General features: G+C 31.9%; 1 long non-coding RNA gene across 3 annotated transcripts; it reads right to left on the bottom strand.

The window, feature by feature from the left end:
* Positions 1–1,260: 1,260 nt before the first annotated feature.
* On the bottom strand, positions 1,261–18,549 carry LOC127711108 (uncharacterized). Of its 3 annotated transcripts, none has more exons than XR_007986501.1 (8): positions 18,459–18,549; positions 17,426–17,559; positions 15,675–15,742; positions 13,162–13,473; positions 11,431–11,546; positions 10,074–10,260; positions 4,397–4,495; positions 1,261–3,664 (listed from the first exon to the last, which is right to left on the bottom strand). It is a non-coding gene; the product is annotated as an uncharacterized LOC127711108 (long non-coding RNA). The 3 variants fall into 3 exon arrangements; XR_007986499.1 differs by having other exon boundaries at positions 18,398–18,476; XR_007986500.1 differs by having other exon boundaries at positions 1,261–3,737; positions 18,398–18,476.
* Positions 18,550–21,073: the final 2,524 nt, after the last annotated feature.

Consider the following 21,073-nt stretch of genomic DNA (forward strand, 5'->3'; position numbering starts at 1 on the left):
ACGTCCATTTTAACGGACCTGATACACATTTGTGTTTAAAAGCCAGGTGAAGACCGCCTCCGCGGATGCAGGATATTCTAGCTTTGTTGAAGACCCATTGGTGGCCTTGGGCTGTTTTCTGCTCTTTGTCCGGGGTGTTGTCTTTTAGACTCTCAATTTTTTCCACACTCAATTTTATACACAGTCAAAATTGATACAATCGGTTACTGTACACCATCTTATTTTAGCGAGCGATTCATTTTCGCGGTTTTCACGAGTAAAAAAAAACGCTAATATAAATCGTTGCGAGTATGTATAACTTGTATTTGTCCTAATTCGTCACATAAAGTTAATTTAAAAAAAAACGAAATTAAACCGCCGATTAATAGGCTATAAAGAGCTAAACGCGAAATAAAGTACCCGCGAACATAAGTGGTTTACAGTACTTCATAGCTAGATTACTTTTATTTAATATTTGAGTAGTGGTAAACATTGCGTTACTATGATTATTTCTGACGTTTAATTATGTTAACACATAATCAAACTATTTGTTACTACTTCAAAGATTTGTCGTTACCAAAATTGAAGAGTAATGTTTCTGTAGTGCATAACAACATGACAGGAAAGACATGGTATATTAATTCAAGTACATTTAAAAATAAAAAATAAATTTGTATTTTGATTGTTTTTTGTTTTGTTTTTTTACATATATCAGACCGTTAAGTATTCTCTTTGAATTGTTTTACATTTGTCCTTTCTGGGCCGATAAAAGCTGACTATGCGATGCAGGTTTTGCTCATTGTTAACGGTTGTACTGTGGCCTGTAGTTGTTAACTTCTATGTCATTTGATGTCTTTTGGAAAGTTGTCTCATTGGCAAATATACCACATCTTCTTTTTTTTTATTTATATCATATGAGTAAAGAAACAAGTCGAAAAGAAAAGGAATGCCCATTGTTTGTTGAAAAACACGTCCTCCAAACGTAACATATATGTTATCAATCATGAAATAAAGCATATTGGTAAATATTAATCAGTTTCAGAGAATTTTTGTTTGTATCAGAGTGATATTTTACAAAAAAAAGATTGATCCCTACCTTATACAAGATAACTGTTTCTACGGTCTACATTTTTTTTATGCAACAAACCAGACTAACTTTTCAATTTGTCTCATAGTTTGGAATTGGAAATTGGAATGTGTAAAGAGTAGAAAAGTCAAATGCTTTAATACTATTGTAAGATAAAAGAATCTTTGATTTTTTTTTACTCTAAAGTATCTTTGGATTTTTTTTATTGTACAATTCAAGCATAAAAGTTTAATAAAACAGTGGTTTTCATAAAAGTTTTAATTCTACACAATTGTTATTTCAATGTTATTCTTTTTTTCACATATTTTCAATGTGCAATAAAAGTGATGCGAAACAGCCACATATTCTCGATGATGGAAAGAAGACAATTATGGTAACATAACACAGTGTGTGAGAACAGAGGTGTGCTCCTCACAAGAAAAATTGTCCCAACATAGCTATCACGAAGAACAACTGAAATTGATAGAACAACTGAAATTGATAGAACAACTGAAATTGATAGAACATAAGTCGTGCGGTCAATATCACGAAAATGTTACAGGATGTCTTTATCTCAACTTACTAAACGACATGTTTTTGCAGTTTTAGATCTCATGTAACAATGACTCAAAACAATTCTAACTTCGAAAAAAATGGGGTCAATTAAAGTAAAATACACAGGAAAATTTAAATATTAGAATCTTATTGTGAAATTACGGAACATTTTTTTTTATATTTTACAAAATATAAAAACAAATGTTCACAGTACGAATACAGAAGTGAATATTTATCGTCATACACAATACTTATCAAATGGGTATATATTAAAAAAAAGTGAGACGAGATATAACACAAAACAAGTAATCATTGAATAACACAAATGCATTTCAAATTTGTCAACAGTTCAAATTAACACGAAAGTACGAATTGATAGTACTTGCAGTTACTGAAAGCTATTTAAAAACCAAACACAGTTGATAACAAAAAAAATCATATATCAGAAACTAAATGCAATTAAATTCCATCCCATGGGATTTAGTGTGCTAACGCCATGGACAGTCAAAGAAGTCATGACTTATGCAATGCCAAAATAAAAGTATCGACAGGCAGTAGGATAGTTAGGATTTAATCTTGTAATAAATATGTATCATGTTATATACGGATAAGGGAATCTCTATATAGAAAATAAACGTGAATGTGTATTTTAACATAAAAAAAAAACAATCGACAAGAATGCAAAAGTAATTATGTTTTAATTTGTTGATGACAAAATCGATATGTTTGCCAATGTAAATAATGTACAAAGATCGTATTACAACATTTATTAGATAACCTTTACTAATATTTTTGTTTAAGTGTCCGATGAGTTCACACGAATCATACAGTGATTTCCCCGCTTTTAGAACAATATTACTGTAAAATTTAGGATGTCAAATACCGTTTAAATGAGTTTTCTACAGATACAGCCAAATTTATTAATCAAATCTTTGTATCTATGAACGAATACATTACTTAAAACATTTACTAAAAATGTTTTAAGTAATGTATACAATAGGGAATGAAAAATCGTTTCTTTCATCGTAAATTCTAATATGGAGTTTATAATGCCTGATTTTGATTAACTTAGTAAGAAATGTATTCTGATTTCCTTTTCCCCCAGTAGGTTCACTCGGATAACTAATCAACCTTTGAGACTTAAGATAACCGCATATAAAAAAACTTCCTAGATAGAAACCACACTACACATTATTGATATAATATATGAATAAACATCAAAACTGTCAGTCGATTTCTAACTAAAATTAAGACTGTATGGTTTAGGTAATCGTGCAGAAACGTATATAAATTGTTTATTCACTGCATATTGGACCTTAATATTTTCTGCTTATTTTCCTCATTGAGAATAGTAAGGGGATATAAACTTCAATGACCGAACTGTTTGAAAAATGAGTTTATATTGTGATATTATAAAACAAAAAAAAGAAAACAGCACAATCACGTAGAAAAAAGAAACCAAACATAAAATTTGAAAAAAAAGATGCATAAATTACTTATCGAAAATTTGAAGTAAAATTTGTTTACCCTGATTTTTGCGTGCTAAAAATACAAAATAACCTCATAATAATATACAGAATAAAAGCCTCTACATTTCTCGTTTACAATTAAATTATCTGAGATATCTTCTTTCAAAGGTTACATTTGACATGTTTGAATCAAACAAATGATTTTATGTATATAATACAATCGTAATAAGAAGATACAAGCACAGAATGTTCTTTGTTTAAATAAAATAACTTATAAATGCTCGACATTTATGCCTAGAAATATCTTTGTTCACTAAAAAATGTTTTCTGTTATGTCGTAAATACCGTACACAGGACATTCACTATGTACCGTACTTTTTGTAACGTCCCGTCACCTTAATTTGTTACTATAGCTCATACATTTATCCGATTATCAAGACGTTAATCGAGCACGATCCAAGATGGGGGATCATCCCCTTACAACCTTTATTTTATTAACTATTCAATGGAATTTCTTCGACTGTTCGTATGGAACGTAACTGTGTATGACTTTGATGTAAATTATTGCTTTCTTCATTTTCCACATTAGACTTACCTAAAAATACATGTTTATATTCATATTATACACTTACATAAAAAGTGAAACATTCTAATCCCTCTTCATCTATCTGAAAATATATTTGTCTGATTTTCAAATGGAAACATGTTTCTTAACTTAAAGACAGATTGAAAGAATTAGTCAAACCCATCACCGAATGTGTACTGGGCATAAGCACCACTACAGTTATCACTTGTGAAGCTGTGGTTAGTTTTTTTTGTCGTTTTTGCTTTTGACAATGGCATTGTCTGTATTTTTTCAACTTGTGGTTGTCTCTTTGGTATCGTCTGTCTCCGTTTTCCTATTACAAGGATCATGGTCATGTTATTTATTTGTAACTTGAAGCAAGATGTACATTTTCAATGTTTTGTTTATGGCTGCACATAGAGGCGGATACATTTTGTTTCTTTTGAGAAAAAAGAGAAATTTTCATAAGCGTAGGTGTTTGGTATTGCTTTAAATTAAAGCATTTTTGCCTTTTATATGACAAACATATTCAATACAAATATGCAAATAAAGAAAATAAATTCAATCTTTTCCATAGATCATATAAACTTATCTCAAAATGTCTTGTTACCTTTTCCTAGGCTTTTTTTGGAATCATAATACTAAAACTTATGTATTACTTTAAACAACTTGCAAAATTTACTATGATAAACATATTTTGTATATAGCTGCACATACAAGCGGACATCATATCTTTTTTTTCGGACAGAAAAAAAAACTTACTTTCAGATTTCCGACATTTCCAATATACAATGATCACGACAAGAAGCAGAAGCAGTATGATCACGGGAATCACTAATGATTCATATATGGGTTTCACATCTGTATATGTAGGAAATAAAATAAAAGTGTTGATTATTTTTTTCTCCGCATTGTATAATGGAATGCAAAGGTGTTTTACGTAGGAATAGTTTCATTAAATGTTTCATTAACAGTTAGATGATTACAAAACAATAATGGTTTAAAGTGAGAACGATACATAAGTGTCTATCAAAACCATTAGTAGGAGAAAATATTGATACGTGTGATTCAAATTAAAAAGTAATCTGGAAAATTTTAACACTAGATACTATACAGCAGAGAGACAGGCTTAACTCTATGTAACAGTTGTAGGAAAAAGCAGGAAATACGCGAACTGTGAACACGATAATGATTTTTTTTTATCAATACGAAATCGTATCAAAATCCTTAGTGATATAAAAGCTGAAAAGCAGTTATTCCAGTCAGTATCATTTTAGTTCCACTGCATATACAGAAAAAAAATGAGAAAAACGATTTTTGTTTCAGTTTATTCCAAAAACGATTAATACCGTAAAAAACAGATCACATTTCTTCGTCTGGATTACGTTGTTCTGGATACTGAATAGATATCATAAACAAAACGACCTTCTATTGTCTCCAAATCTAAGTTTGACAGATTTTTTGGTGTTTTGTAGGTTGTTTAAAATTATTACTACCAATTAAAATATTGGGAATGCTAAAAGGTACAATTTAAAATTTACTACCCATAATTTGTAACAAAAAGTCATATGATTCTAATATATAATTATGTGATGTTCAATGGATTTTTTTAATTTTTATTTTTGAACAATACATGTACAAGTTGCAATATTCATTAGGGCAAAGAAATATTCCCATTCCAGTAACCCCCGATCAGCAGTGAAGAGCGTGATTTTCACGTGGTAAACAAGATAAAAAGTCCTTTGTTAGGTATTGGTAGCTGATTGGTTGCATAATCAAATTTAAAAAACAACTTTATACACGGTTTAAGCATGTTGATATTCAAATTAAATATATGCGTAAGCATATCTGTTTATCAACATAATCTACGGATGAACTGAATAAAACAAAGAATATGGTGTATGCTTGTCAAGGAGACAACTCTCCTTAAGAGACCAAAATGACAACGAAATTAACAACTATAGATCACCATACGGCTGTCAACAATGAGCAAAGCCCATACCGCATAGTTAGCTATACAAGGCTCCAAAATGACAAAAAAAACCAATTTAAACGAGAAAACCAACGGCCTTATTTAATTACAAAATAATAAACGAAAAACAAATATGTAACACAGCAACAAACGACAACCACTGAATTACAGGCTCCTGACTTGGAACAGGCATATACAGAATGTGGCGGGGTCCTCTAATGGTGTATAGCTTCCCCACATGACACATGAGGCCAAGATGAACCCGGAATGCAAATTCAAAGGGTCAAACACATGACAGGATGGTACTAGTAGTTAGTTTCCTCAGGAAAAATAAATATCAAAATTCCCACATTTAAGTCAGTTTTTTGCATCTTATAAATCTCAGTAAACTTGAGATTAAGGAGTTTACGAAAATTGTTTACTCTATACGTTATGTACAACTACAATTTTTTTATAGGCATCTTTGTCAATTTAATTTCAACTATACAAACGTGTTTGTTGGCGTCCTTATGAGATTTATTTGCATGTTTATTTGGAATTTTATAGTCAGCTGTGGTGTATGGCTGTTATGTATTTTTCAACAGTTTTGGCTGCTTGATTCTTATTATTGTCACATTAACGTAATGTATATGTTTGGGTTGCTCCTCCAATTGTTTCATTTTAACTGAACTAAACACAATGGTCATATAAGTGGGAGGTTTAACCTAGCATTTTATTCGGAAAATGCCTGTACCAAGTCGGAACTATGACAGTTGTTTTCCACTCGCTACCTTGGTTTATAACGTGTGATTTTGTCAGATTTTATGGACTTCCCGTTTTTGAATTAACTGTTTTTTGAATTGTTATACTAGAAAATCTGCTTCATATCTTGATTTTTTTCTCAGACATTGACATAGACGGATGACTGCAAACTAGATTCTATGTTGAACGTGATGATTTCAACCTTCCAATCGACATCTTCCTATTTTACAGCAGTAAAATACACTCTGCCCTCATCAAAACTCATGGAAAGCCAACGGGGTCAAAATTCCTAATTCGTAACTTGTCAATTTGTAACTTGTAACTGTGTAATTTCAAAATTCTTTATTCGTCAATTGTTAATTTGTAACTTGTAACTTTGAAATTTCAAAATTCTTAATTCGTAAATTGTCAATTTGCAACTTTGCTAACGATCATTATGACGACAGATGGCGCTCGGTTTCTTCTTCGGTGTATAAGCCTCCTGTAAGTAGGAGCACTTCCATATGGAATATACCAAAGTAATTTAAATCAATTATGTACAGCACACTGTCATACATATAAAAGAAAACAAATAGATAAATATATTGTTTGATTTATATGACATGTTTACCAGGGACTCGGTTTTATATAGAGGTGACCTCGAATAAACATGCATGTTTACTGTACTGGTCACCAAACCTGGGAGGGGTGTTTCCCTTCCTGTATTAAGGTATATACAGATGTGTCGCTGGAATCGGCTCCCTTATCAACTTCGCAAAATTACTGTCACTTGGCAGGAAATTTCTTCTTAATATTTGACCGGGTTAAAATTAGACCGTGGCTAAATACATGAAATATAAGACTGAGCTGGAAAATTCATACTAATATTGTTCTGAGCAGCAACTTTTGGACTAAATGTATGATGGGAGAAGTGGGTTGACACCCTTTATTCCTTAATTTGTCTTTGATCATTTGGCTCACTGCTTGACAGAACAGTCAGACGGAATACAACATGGTTTCGTCAATTGGATATTAGGATGATGCATCGTGGGATAGCGTCAGTTCTTGACATATGACATATGAAATGCAAATTTCAAAAAAAAAATAGCTTTATTGATTGACATCGTGAATCAACTGTTAATTAACGATCCAATCGACGAAATATTAGATTTGGTCAGGTCGCCAGGCTTTAAGGAGAGGCGGCAACTAGAGGGGTTCATACCGGGAGTACTGGGCGTTAAGCAGCAATTGAGAGGGAATCGGGAATATTTTGGTTTTTTTTGTTGTAAATTTTTATAGAACGAAAAATCAGGTAGCGGCAATTCCTTAGCTCCTTGACAAGAAAAGTTCAGTAGGCATGTATATTAATATATATATATATATAAATATATATATATATATATATATATATATATAAACAAGTCTAAATTGAAAACAACGTTCAAACCTATGATTGCGTTGGATAAAAACCGCAATTTTTATACGTGTGCATGCAAAACAAATTTCTTGGTAGAGGGGTCTAAATACAGCACAAACAACATTTTCCAAAAGACCAAAAAGGTGGAAAAGTATATTTTAACAAAACGCATTTGACTAACAGGTCGAACAACTGATGTTCTTAAACCATGCTGACTGCCATTGGCGATTGCCAAATAAACGTATCACCAGATGTAAAAAATGGATCTTAATTATTAATTTAATACCAAACAGAAAACAATAAACTTGCGGTAAAGATGGTATACTGCAAACATGAGGTGCACAAAATTGTACACCATATCCGGATTTCGACAATTAATGTCTCTTCAGTGATGTTAGGAATCGAAACGGTATTTGGAAGGCCATATAATTTACCTCAATTTAGGATAGACTCTTGAATTTTGAAGAGTCGAAATAGGATGAATGGATCATATAAACCCGATGGAAAATATAATACAAGCCCAAACGAAAAAATACAAACAAGTCTAAATTGAAAACAACGTTCAAACCTATGTCTGTCAGCCCTTCCCCTCCTGTCAGAATAAAATGGTCCGATAAAAGCATTTGAGGATTAATAGAAATCGTTTATTACCTGGGTTTTCTAGTAATGATGTAGCATTTTATAGCCGACTATATGGTATTAGGTTTTCTCATTGTTGAAGGCCGTAATTTGCCTATAATTGCTTACATCGAATTTATTTGAACTTTGATGGATAGTTGTCTCATTGGCAATCATACGGTTTATTACCACATCTCCTAATTGTATTTACCCGAATAATGCAGTAGTTATATTCCGCTGACAAACGACTACTTCATTAACCTCGCAATTAGGAGAGATAGATTATGTGGAGGGAATGAAATATTCGGGATGAATTTTTATATAGTTTCCGTTCTCGAACGAAACGCCACCTGTCGTCTTCAGAAAACAAAATAAAACTGGAATGCTGTAAACATGCAATTTTTTTATTTTGCTTTCTTTTAGATGCATTTGTTGTACATAATTTATTTAAATTACTAGGTTTATACTCCATATGAATGTGCTCCTACTTATAGGAGGCTTATACACCGAAGAAGAAACCGAGCGCCATCTGTCGTCATAATGATCGTTAGCATAATACAACGATGACATTTAACACATCGACATTTAAAGAATCGACATGTTACAAGTTACAAAACATCAATATACAAATTGACAACTTACCAATAAAGAATTTTGAAATCACACGGTTACAAATTACAAATTGACAATTTACAAATTAAGAATTTTGAAATTACAAAGATACAAGTTACAAATTGACCATTTACGAATTAAGAATATTGAAATTACAAAGATACAAGTTACAAATTGTCAATTTACGAATTATTAATTTTGACCCCGTTGGCTTTCCATAAAAATGATATGTTACAAAGATTTATATTCACACTATCTATACGGACATCATTAGCAGGGTTGTGATTCTGCTTCAACAGAGTTATCAGGATGAACAACAGAAATCAGCACTATATAATTTTTACGGTCAACATTTCTCTTAAATCTTAAGATACCAGAGTAGTCATCTAATCTGTAATTTTACAATCGGTAAGAATTTCTGAACAGTCATAACACATGTAATTCATTTAGTGGTCATCTTTATTGCAGTTTTTAAATTATAAGTAATACAGGCTTTGTTACGTCTTTTGATGTAAAAACTCGCTGTTCAATCTGAGTAAATGCATACTAAAAGACTGTTGGATACATCGTAGCTTTTTCTTTGGTAATCATTCCACATCTCATTTGTGTTACCATTGGATTCTAATAAGATTTTGAGTGAGTCGGTTGAGTTAAGGCATTATTAAATTCCTTCAAAAATAATCATTGCAGATACGATAATAATCATATTTATAGTATTAACAGTACCAATTTTACTGCACCAGACAGGCATTTTGACAATTATCGTATCTTCAGTGATGCTCAATGTCAACATATTTAATAGTCGAAATTCTTATACAAGAGGTCAAACTCGGACAAGGAATCGGAAGCATGAAAAAGCTACATTCCTAAATTATGTCCTTACAATCTTTCCATACCGTGTTACAATTATAAACATTCAGTTAGTTTACCTATATCATTTTCGTATAACACACGAACATGTAGTACCCTTTACACATACACAGTTTGCTAGTTTGCTTGTGCAGATAATTAAAATAATAGGACAATAAAGTAATAGATAATATATATGATCTAATTATAACAGTCACAATAAGAAATGATAATAACACAGACATACTTACCATAATCGAGGTTACAAGTATATACATTTTGGTAGTTCGTACGTAAACTCTTTTTTTCAAAGGTACAGTTGAAAAACCAAGTTATGTTGCATTGTTGATGAACCGCCGTTGTATCCTCATATACAATTTTATAAAATGTATCATTTTTATTTTCGTTTTCATTTGCTCTTAATATTTTTGTCAGACCCTGCGAAAAAAAATGTGAGTTAAATTATAATGCCAAAAAAAAAAAGAAAATAATAAAAAAAAAACATTATGAATGTCATTCTTTCTATGAGCGGATGATACGGGTATTGAATTTTTCTTCAACAATTTAAAAATACTAAAGGAGTAGGTTCACGAAGGGTCCGTATTGCTCCTAAATATCCATGACATTTAACTTTAGCAATAAGAATAAAAATTCGAAGATAGAATGTGAAGATATATCTGACAAATGCAAAGTCAACAAGCTTTTGATGCATTAAAACAATTATGATGTCATCATAACGTCATAACTGTGCTTTCTAATGAAGACAATGTAAATTTTGATTAACATTTCAAATGACATTGGCCACATACAAAGACCGCCATAATTGTTTTTTAGGATGTGTATTTGACCCATATGCATCTGTTTATAACAATAATGCATGTCGGTCGTAGGTTGTGGCCAATGTTTGTAAGAAGGAACCCTGCAGAAGCAAAAAAAAAAAAAAAAAAAAAAACCGCAAAAAAAAAAACCAAACAAACCGCAAAAAAAAAAAAAAAAAAAAAAAACAGGCAAGTAGGCTTAAAACTAGTGAAATGTAATATTTTTGAAGCTGTCAATATTGTTAAAACGAACAGCAGACAACACACGTGTCTTCTTTTTCTAAATTTTTATATTGGAGATCGTAACTATAGATTTTTATATATGGTATACGAAAGTTGGATTTTCAGGACCAATTTGAAGCCATCGTGGGTTTACTCCTTGTTATTGATTCGTTACATATTGACATGTGACATATGTTTTTGTACTTATTTTCTTTTTCTAAATGCTTAATTCCTTTTTGTAATGCATATTTTTTTGTTATAAATGCTTAATTTCTGTTTAATGCTCAATTTCTGTATAAGAGTTCATTCTGTTTAATAGATATGCTTAAACCGATGGATATCTTTTGAAAACAAGTTGTGTTTTCTTGTATCCAACTCTGAACATTTGAATTTGCTTTGTAAAATTTTTCTTCAGATTAATATAATGATTGTTCAGTTGAAGTTAACTTATATGCTAAAATGATATACAAGGCATATAACGCAAGGGCCTTTGGTTGGTAAACAACAACAAACAGTTATAAAATTGTTGTTAACAATGACATGTATTATAATAAACTTAAAAACTTACATTGTATTGCAAATAACAAGTTGGTAAAGGATGTATCTTCATGATTGTCAGATTAACACGTATTGCGTTATCTTTAAAGTGGCTGTTGTCAATAATTTCATCATCTAAAGGTATATCTAAAATTGATATTTAAAAAGGAAAATAAATATATTGTTGGGTTGCTGTCTGATAGACATATCACACATTTGATTCCTTTATGTTCTTACAAAATCCTTATGGGAGCTTTTTCATAGTATCTGACGAAATATATAATAATGTCGTTAACATTTCTTTTGGTATAACCCTATGGTTGACTAGGGGCGAAGTTATATGGTCTCTTTGACTTTCGTTACTGTGGTAAAACTCATGGTATTGTGCAGTGCATGTTCATTTGGCCGTGCTGGAAGCACAAATAGCCAAAAACATCTGGTCGAAATATGGATGGTAAATCGGATGCCCAGGTAGATTCAGCGCCACTATCTCTAAACGTTAAAGAAACCGTGATACATTTACTGAGGCCTGTAGCAAGAACAAAATTCTGCGCCTATTCAACAAAGCTTAAAGTTCTAATGGCAGTGAAAATTTCTCGCCCTTCATCCCGGTTTCTATCATTATTACACTCTTAGTTACACCCGGTGTTGCGGTCATAAAAGTTTTGAGTACGATTATCGTACTCAGACTCAGACTTCAACCAATCAAAATACTGGATTTGGTGTTTCAAGGACAAATTTTGTACTCCGAGTATTGAGTAAAGTTTTATGACTGAGGATTCAGGTCTAACTCCGTTTGGAGGTAATAAGATTCCCTTATTTTTGTTCTATTGTGTTTGACTTAATATGAATTTGGCTATTCTTTTTCTGTCGGTATTGGTAATATGGATCCTAAAGTTTCTACGTATTCATACAAACCTGAACTTAATGTTTCGGTATGAGCATTCTTATTGAAAGTAAATTCAGAAAAGCGCTTCAGACACACAAAAAAGCATGAAGTGTTATTTTCATTGTTTAATCTGAATGGAGTCACAAGTTTTAACACCAACAAAATACTGTGGTCTGCAGTTTATGTTCTGAGTTTGCGAAACAATGCTTCTTCGTGTATTATGAAAACTTCAAAAACAAAGAATGCTTATGTATCATTAAGCCTATCAAATGATTTTCTTTAAGGCATGGACCATTTGACTTTCTGGGGGGGGAGGGGGGGGGCTGGGTTTTTATATCAAGCCAGATTTTTTTTTATCATGCAAACCGAGCAAGAATATTTTTTTTCAATCAATCCAAAGCAAGAACATTTGTTTTCAACATTTGAATGAAATATGACGAGTCCAGAACCAATCCTATATATACTAATACAATACATACTGTACTCTAAGTATTTGATTTTTTTTCTAAGACTCTTATTCTATTTTGTCCAATTCGATATTTTATCATAAATGTCTCCAATATCCAAGCAATTAAATTCTATGCGCATGGATGCTTTGAACTTTCCTTCTCAACTGAATATTTTAATATTTAAGAGGCTAAGGATACCTGATGAGGAAAAGCCTTGATAGTTAAACCTTAACCGAAACACCTAAAACAACAAATATTTACAAAGAAGACATTTATGCTAAAATATCGAATTGGACAAAATAGAATAAGAATAAAAATCAAATACTAAGAGTATGTATTAGTATATATAGCAGGGGCGATTCCAGCCATTTTTAATACCATTTTGATTAAGTAATATTATATGTACAAAGTTTAATATACTCACACACATGTCCAGCTTTATTTAGCATCAGCATGGCTGTATAGTGCGCTTTTCCACATAGACATGTATATTCGTTGTTAGCATCAGCTTCGGTGAAGTTTTTTACTCTTAGTTCAAAGTTAAGAGTTGATTTATATACGTTCATTGTGTATTTAGACTTATCTGTTGTATGTCCGTTTAATCCAATTAACTTGTACCCCTGGCCCCCAGTCCACTGTTTTGTCTGATCTATTCGACATGCATCTTCCGAAACAATACATTTTATCACAACGTCTTCGCCAAATATAATGGGAACTGTTTGAACTTTCCAAACGACTAATATATCAATTAAAAATGTATCATGTTAATTGCAATATATTATACAAGTTACGAATGTCGTTTAAACAGAAAACAAATTATACACTTCTATAAAGTTTTTATTATGTGCAGAAAATTTCTTCAAAAACTGTTACGATAATACTTAGTCTAGTGTCTGCTCTTACGGGTTATCAACAAGGGTGGCTGGGGGTAAGGAATATGGTAACATTTTGCCTTCTACCAACAAACAGTAGAATCCTTGCCAAAGTGGTGCGTCTGTGTACATAAACTTATCATATAAACCAGGCTGAAAATTGTGTATGCCAGACGCGCGTTTCGTGTACAAAAGCTTAAGACTCGTAAGTAAAGCTTGAATCAAAATGACACAGACAAAATAAAATACTAAGTTGAAGAGCATGATTCCGCTTTTGCAAAATAAAGTTAAGGTAATGTATTCCTAGGATAGAAAATCCTTATTAGTTCAAAAATTCAAAGTTTTGTGAACAGTTATTATATAATTATGACAACATCAGTGATAATTAATGCCAACATAAAAGTGCTGACTACTTGGCTGGTGATAACCTTGGAGAGGAATCTTCCACCAGCAGTGTGTGTGAGAGAGAGAGAGAGAGAGAGAGAGAGAGAGAGAGAGAGAGAGAGAGAGAGATTTGAGGGGTCATTTTTCAAGACTAAATTTTGGGTTGGTTCTAATATACCCTCATTTGGCAGTGGCAGTTACTTTTTCCTGGGCTTAATCCTGGATGACTTTTATTAGTGACGATTCACTTTGTAAATAAAACTTTCGAATTAATCATGTTAATAAATGATTAAAATAAAACACAACAAAACCCCCCCCAAAAAATAACAAACCCTGCATTCATTTCTTATATTTACAGATTCTGAATTTGAAAATAAAGCTTTCAACAAAAAAATCGTTGCAGACAAACATGACAAGTGTGATATACCGAGTGAACTCATATGTTCGTCATAAAGGTGCCATTTGCATTATGTAGGTGTTCATTCACGTGTAGCTTATAAAATATTTATTCAATTGCAACAATACTTATGTTTTGTAATATATTACAGAATAAAGTCAACAACATTTTCAAGCAAATATAGGAATTTTGTAAACATTAATCGTTTAATGCAAGTATAGGAACAATGAAAATAGTATTGTTAATCAGGTGCTTGAAACTTATGTATCTATTATTGGGTCGCTTATACTTAAATTTGAAACATATAACAGAATGAGTTGATTTTTATTGCAGCTACTAAAAAAAATAATCACTTAGTATTTGTATGATCTGGACACTTACTGTAAATATCATTATTTCTTTAACAAAAAATAATGGCTCATCTCAAGTGATCGAAAAAAGTGCTTTGCTCCTTTGAAGACATTTATCAAAGTGATAGCAAGAGAGTTACCCGAGTCTTGAATATGATTTAAAAAAAGTTATATAACACTGCTCCATACAGAAAACCCATAGTTTAATGCATCTTTTGTTAACCTATCAAATAAGAATTATAGTTTATAATATATGAGCAATTCAAACCTCAATTTTGTTCATAGATTCCATAACAACAACGTATTTTGAAGTTTCAGGGGTATTTTTGTTGTTGTATGTAAATGATATTACTTTCCGTCCGCATATCTTCACAAACCAAAAAGTATTAAGTATTAATAACAATAATACAATAACAATTATAAAGAAGGAAACATTAAACAATTCCAAAAATTGTCTTGTGTGTAATTATTTAATAATTACAGACTAAAGTGTTTTAGGTAATACATTGACTTTGCGTCTATCCTCTCAAGAATTTTCGGGAAAAACACTATGCGATAACAGAATCGCTCTCCGGTTTGTAAATTTTAATGAAAATCTAACAGCAACAATTCCTTTACACGAACATGTATCTTAAAAACAAATGCTACTAAAAGAAATTGATCCATGTGTTTACTTCCCAAAAATAAGAGACGTTTTTTCATAGTAAGCGGTCACTATAATTTGATTGAAATATTTAATTCATGAAAAGTACATTGACGCTTCTCGCTTGTCGATCATTGAATACGCTAAGGTCGTGCTACAATGTATGTATAATTAATCACTAAACGCGAAGCTTTATACAAGAGGGCCATATTTATTTCATGAATCTGCCAATATCGATGAAAGAGTTTGTTGAAATAAGACCAATGAGAATAAATTATAAACCCATCTTACCTGATGTCTGTGTCGGAATGATACCGACAATATAAAGTAGAAGGGCAAAATGTCCATATGTCAACATTCTGGAAAAAAAACAATAAGAAAGCATGGAGTCAGTATCACTATAAGTACAAAGGGATTTGAATAATAAATAACCAAAAACGTTTCGCTTCTGTTTTGTTGAAAGATATAATAGATACAAATGGTGTAGGGCATACGTTAATGGACCAGCGACCCAGCAACCCAACATCACAAAAAAAAAAAGAACACAATGAACAGTCTTCAACAATAGAAAGGTTATAAAATACAATAAAAGCATTGAATAAAATTTAACGGAAAAGATCAACGCCGATTGCGGATACCATGAAGGTTTAAAAAGGAAAGGTAAAACATACATAAGAAATAAGACAATTAATTATAAGTTACAATCAGCTTTGCCATCTCCCCCCCCCCCCCCCCTTTTTTTTTTTTAATAAAACTAATACTTAAAAGATTTGTTAAAATCATAACTTGTTTCTAATTTTAACAATTTACCCGATATTATTCCCGTTTTTGTGATTTTGGACATATATGAAACAAAGGAATGTTTCTCTGAATTAATACTTTCATTCTTTCACAATTTTTATATATTTATATCTAAAAAACATAATATTTAACATAAGTGTTTCTAATTTGCAATTGTTCCAACATAGCCAGACATACATGTACAACAATGGAAGGCCAATACTTCATAGCTAGTTGCGATTATCTATTCAAAGGGTTTGTTCGGGAGCAGTCATTCAAAATTCACTGGGGGAGAGGAAGGATGTATATGTTGTGTACAAGTTATCATTTTGTACAAATTATAATTTGGACACAAAAAATGTACAAATTATAATTTGTATTTTGACTTTGTACATATTACAACTTGTACAAAAAGTGCCTGTACAAATTTCAATTTGTACAAAATTTGACTAAAATTCACATATAAATTTTGTTATAAAAAAGCATTGATACACACAATAAACCTTATTTACAAAACACAAAAGTACCGAGGGGGGAGACAGGAAATGCAACTGATACATGCATGCCAGTAAATTCTGATAGTACAATAGAAATTGGCCTAACTGACAATTCTGAAATAATAAGAAAAGTTGAACCCAGTGACAATTCTGATAGTATATATAATAGAAATTGGCCCAGTGACAATTCTGATAGTATATAATAGAAATTGGCCCGAGTGGCTATCAGGATGACACTGACATTCAAACACCAATAATGCATGCCAGGAAGCGTGAGCAGTCTGGCCACCAGATCCAAGCCGAATATCTAACCAAGAAAACGAAACGGAAATTATCAGAACTTGCTGTTGGGAATAATGTCATTATACCAATTCCTCAGTATGATCGTGCCCCAAGTGATCCTCGAAATATCTTAGGTGTACAAAATGATAACTTGTACACAACATATATATATATAAGGGAGCAAAATGGTAAAAAATATCAGGGTCAAAAGTTAAAACAATCGGGATGAACAATTAATGCTCCAACAAAATAGGCAAAATATATCTTCTCATTTTTATATGATGAATATGTCAACGCAACGTAAATGTTTGAAATTATACCATATTTAAATGTGCATGGAGCAAACTAATTGTAGCCCATATTCATGAGTCTAATTTGAATACAGTTGACAAATAAGTTTGTTCCCAGGTTGAGTTTATCTCTTAATACAGACTTCTCATAAGCTTCTCCAGAATAATAAAAAAAAATCTTGCATCGACTTACATTTACGTTCCGCTATTTAGATGATGTCCTTTCACTGTATATTTCAATGGTTGATGATTTGGTGATGCCATTGAACTTGAAAGGAAGGATATCACAGACACAGTTTAATCTGATTCATTTCTTGGAAAGTACATCTACAAAATGACAATGAAAATCGGTTAAGAACTAAAACATGACGGCAAATGACATAATGCGATTTGCTAATATAAACTTTCCGTTTCAATGTAGCAATATTTCAGCTCTGCAGATGGAGTAAATATCTCATAGTCAATATGATAGTCAACTGCTGGCGTTTCCTACTAAGATTTCCTTTGAAGAGGGGTATTAATGAATCATAGGTTTTAAATAGTAAGTTAAGCCATTCCTTCGAAAATTTAACGGACGCCATCATAATTGGTATACCATTTATGAATACATAACTGTGTTACAGATACCAGTGAATAAGTTCCCTTTATTGTAGCTATATTCCATTACTTGAAAGTGACCACACTGGATGGAACTTGTTATCAAACGTTTGCTTACTAAGAGTATCACAACGAGTTCTAGTTGAGCACATGAGTTTAACCCTAGTTTTCTGTTAAAAGGGTCCAAGTTGGGTTTGCCACTGACGATTGTACCTTACAAAAACAGTTTTATTTCTGTCTGAAAGAATGCTAAATTTAACCATTAAATGTTCTAAGAGTTAACAGAGAAAATACAATATATTTAACAACAGGTGCAAACATGACGTCATTTACCGGCAAATTACAAGCTTAAAAAGTGCTTATGGCGCCATGATAAGCTTCTGGTGTTTCTCGCAAAAATATATACTATCCATTCACCATGTACTCGTTTCAGTATCACCAGAGACGTCCGAAATTGTGACATAGCTTGTACTATTCTTATGTATCAGCCCTATCTCGCAAGCAAATTATGCGTTTGTAATGCTAGGTTATCTGTAAATGGGATTTTTTCCTTCCAAACGAGACACACCTTGTAAAATCTTCTTGAATATACCATTATACGGCAACTTATTTATTTTCAAATATCCTACCTGTTCCCATAAATAATGTTTCATGAATGCCTTAAAAATATTAGATCGGTGGACTTTAAAAATATATTCATGGATATTTTGAAATCTAAATCTACTTTCATTTTAAGATCGTTAACACTCCGCTGATCCGTTTAAATGTTTATCTTGTAACTATTGTATTGAGGTTGAAAATAATATTTTCTGAAAATATAATTTTAAAAAATGTAGAGTTTTTCTACCCTCAGACATAAATGACCTAGCCATATATTTGGAACAACTTTAACGTAATGGTTTAATTTTCAATATTCTTCAACTTTGTATTTGATTTGGTCTTTTTGACTGTTTTGATTCGAGCGCTACTAATGAGTTTGATATAGACGAGACGCGCGTCTGGCGTACCAAATTATAAGTTATAATGATTTTTTTTAAATTTATATTTATATATAATATATATAATTTTTATTTGTCCGTCTTGATTCAGAACATCAATTTAATTTCTCTTTTTTTTATGAAGTTTTTTGAAATTGAGCTTTTCATTGATACATTATTTTTATTTTATTTTTTGTAGCATTTGTCCTCTAGTTTTTGTCTCTGGCGTACTTTAGATGTCAGACCACCAATTCATCCCCTCCAATTTTGAACATATGTAAAAGTGGTCCTTTTTTGACAACAACTGTGTTTTTGATGTTATTGTTTAATTAAATTAACCAACACATTTGCAGAAATGAAACTTTCGGTGAAAGAAAAATATATTACGACCATTTTGAGCCAACATTTACTTGTCCATCAGTTTGCATTAAAAAATGAGGATTAGTGCGCTCCATAGTAAACTTATTTAAGATTTCCAAAAAACCAGGGGTTATTTTCAGAAATAATTGGCCTCCGAACGGGTTTTATTTTATTACAAGACTTTAAAGATTGGTTGAAAATTGGCATGTAGAAAGGTGATAAATGAAAAAGCATAATTTTCATAGTTGAAAGGAGTGAAAAGATACGTAGGAAATCGTTTTATGACCTCTTCAAGTTGTCTTAAACTCTCGCTGTCCTTGAATATAAACCCTTAATTTTATCAATGCTTATGTAAGTTGCATATTTGTCTTAATGTAATATAAAAAATAATAATAATAATACATCAAAACTGTAAAATTATATCTAAAATTTCTTAAAACAAAAACAAAAACCGATCACTCTAGAAACATTTAAAAATATAAATAGAAATATATATGGAAAGCCCAAAAAAAAGAAATATATAGCGAAAACCTACTTAAGACCGCTTAAATGACGGTGAGACCCCCCTGTTCTTTCAATGTCCATAAAATTCGACGATTTCATAGACTCTGTATATATAAAGATTGTGTCAAAAGGATTTCCCAGAATAATGTCATCTTCGATATCTACGGAGGGCTAAGATTGTCATTTTTCTGCTAAAAATTGTCAAAATTTCAGGACAAAGGGCACAGGGCAATGGTGAGAGCCCCCTGATCTCTTAATCTGCCTAATATTAGGCAGACAGTTAGTTAATAGGTAGAAACAAACGCAACTAAAAGGAATTTGGGTACAGTGAGTGTCTTCTATGTTTACGGAGGGCCCAAACTGCTATAGTTTGATATTCAAAATATATAGCGAAAACCTACCTGAGACCGCTTAAATGACGGTGAGACCCCCCTGTTCTTTTAATGTCCATACAATTCGACGAATATATAGACTCTGTATATATAAAGATTGTATCAAAAGGATTTCCCAGAATAATGTCATCTTCGATATCTACGGAGGGCTTAGATTGTCATTTTCTGCTAAAAATTGTCAAAATTTCAGGACAAAGGGCACATGGCAATGGTGAGAGCCCCCTGATCTCTCAATCTGCCTAATATTAAGCAGACAGTTAGTTAATAGGTAGAAACAAACGCGACTAAAAGGAATTTGGGTACAGTAAGTGTCTTCTATGTTTACGGAGGGCCCAAAGTGCCAATTTGATATTCAAAATATATAGCGAAAACCTACCTAAGACCGCTTAAATGACGGTGAGACCCCCCTGTTCTTTCAATGTCCATAAAATTTGACGATTTCATAGACTCTATATATATAAAGATTGTATCAAAAGGATTTCCCAGAATAATGTCATCTTCGATATCTACGGGGGGCTTAGATTGTCATTGTTATGCTAAAAATTGTCAAAATTTCAGGACAAATGGCACAGGGCAATGGTGAGAGCCCCCTGATCTCTCAATCTGCCTAATATTAAGCAGACAGTTATTTAATAGGTAGAAACAAACGCGACTAAAAGGAATTTGGGTACAGTAAGTGTCTTCTATGTTTACGGAGGGCCCAAAATGCCAGTTTGATATTCAAAATATATAGCGAAAACCTAACTGAGACCGCTTAAATGACGGTGAGACCCCCTGTTCTTTCAATGTCCATAATATTCGACGATTTCATAGACTCTGTATATATAAAGATTGTATCAAAAGGATTTCCCAGAATAATGTCATCTTCGATATCTACGGAGGGCTTAGATTGTCATTTTTCTGCTAAAAATTGTCAAAATTTCAGGACAAATGGCACAGGGCAATGGTGAGAGCCCCCTGATCTCTCAATCTGTCTAATATTAAGCAGACAGTTATTTAATAGGTAGAAAC

This window comes from Mytilus californianus, unplaced genomic scaffold (genome assembly GCF_021869535.1).
Source record: "Mytilus californianus isolate M0D057914Y unplaced genomic scaffold, xbMytCali1.0.p SCAF_8, whole genome shotgun sequence".
Taxonomy (NCBI): domain Eukaryota; kingdom Metazoa; phylum Mollusca; class Bivalvia; order Mytilida; family Mytilidae; genus Mytilus; species Mytilus californianus.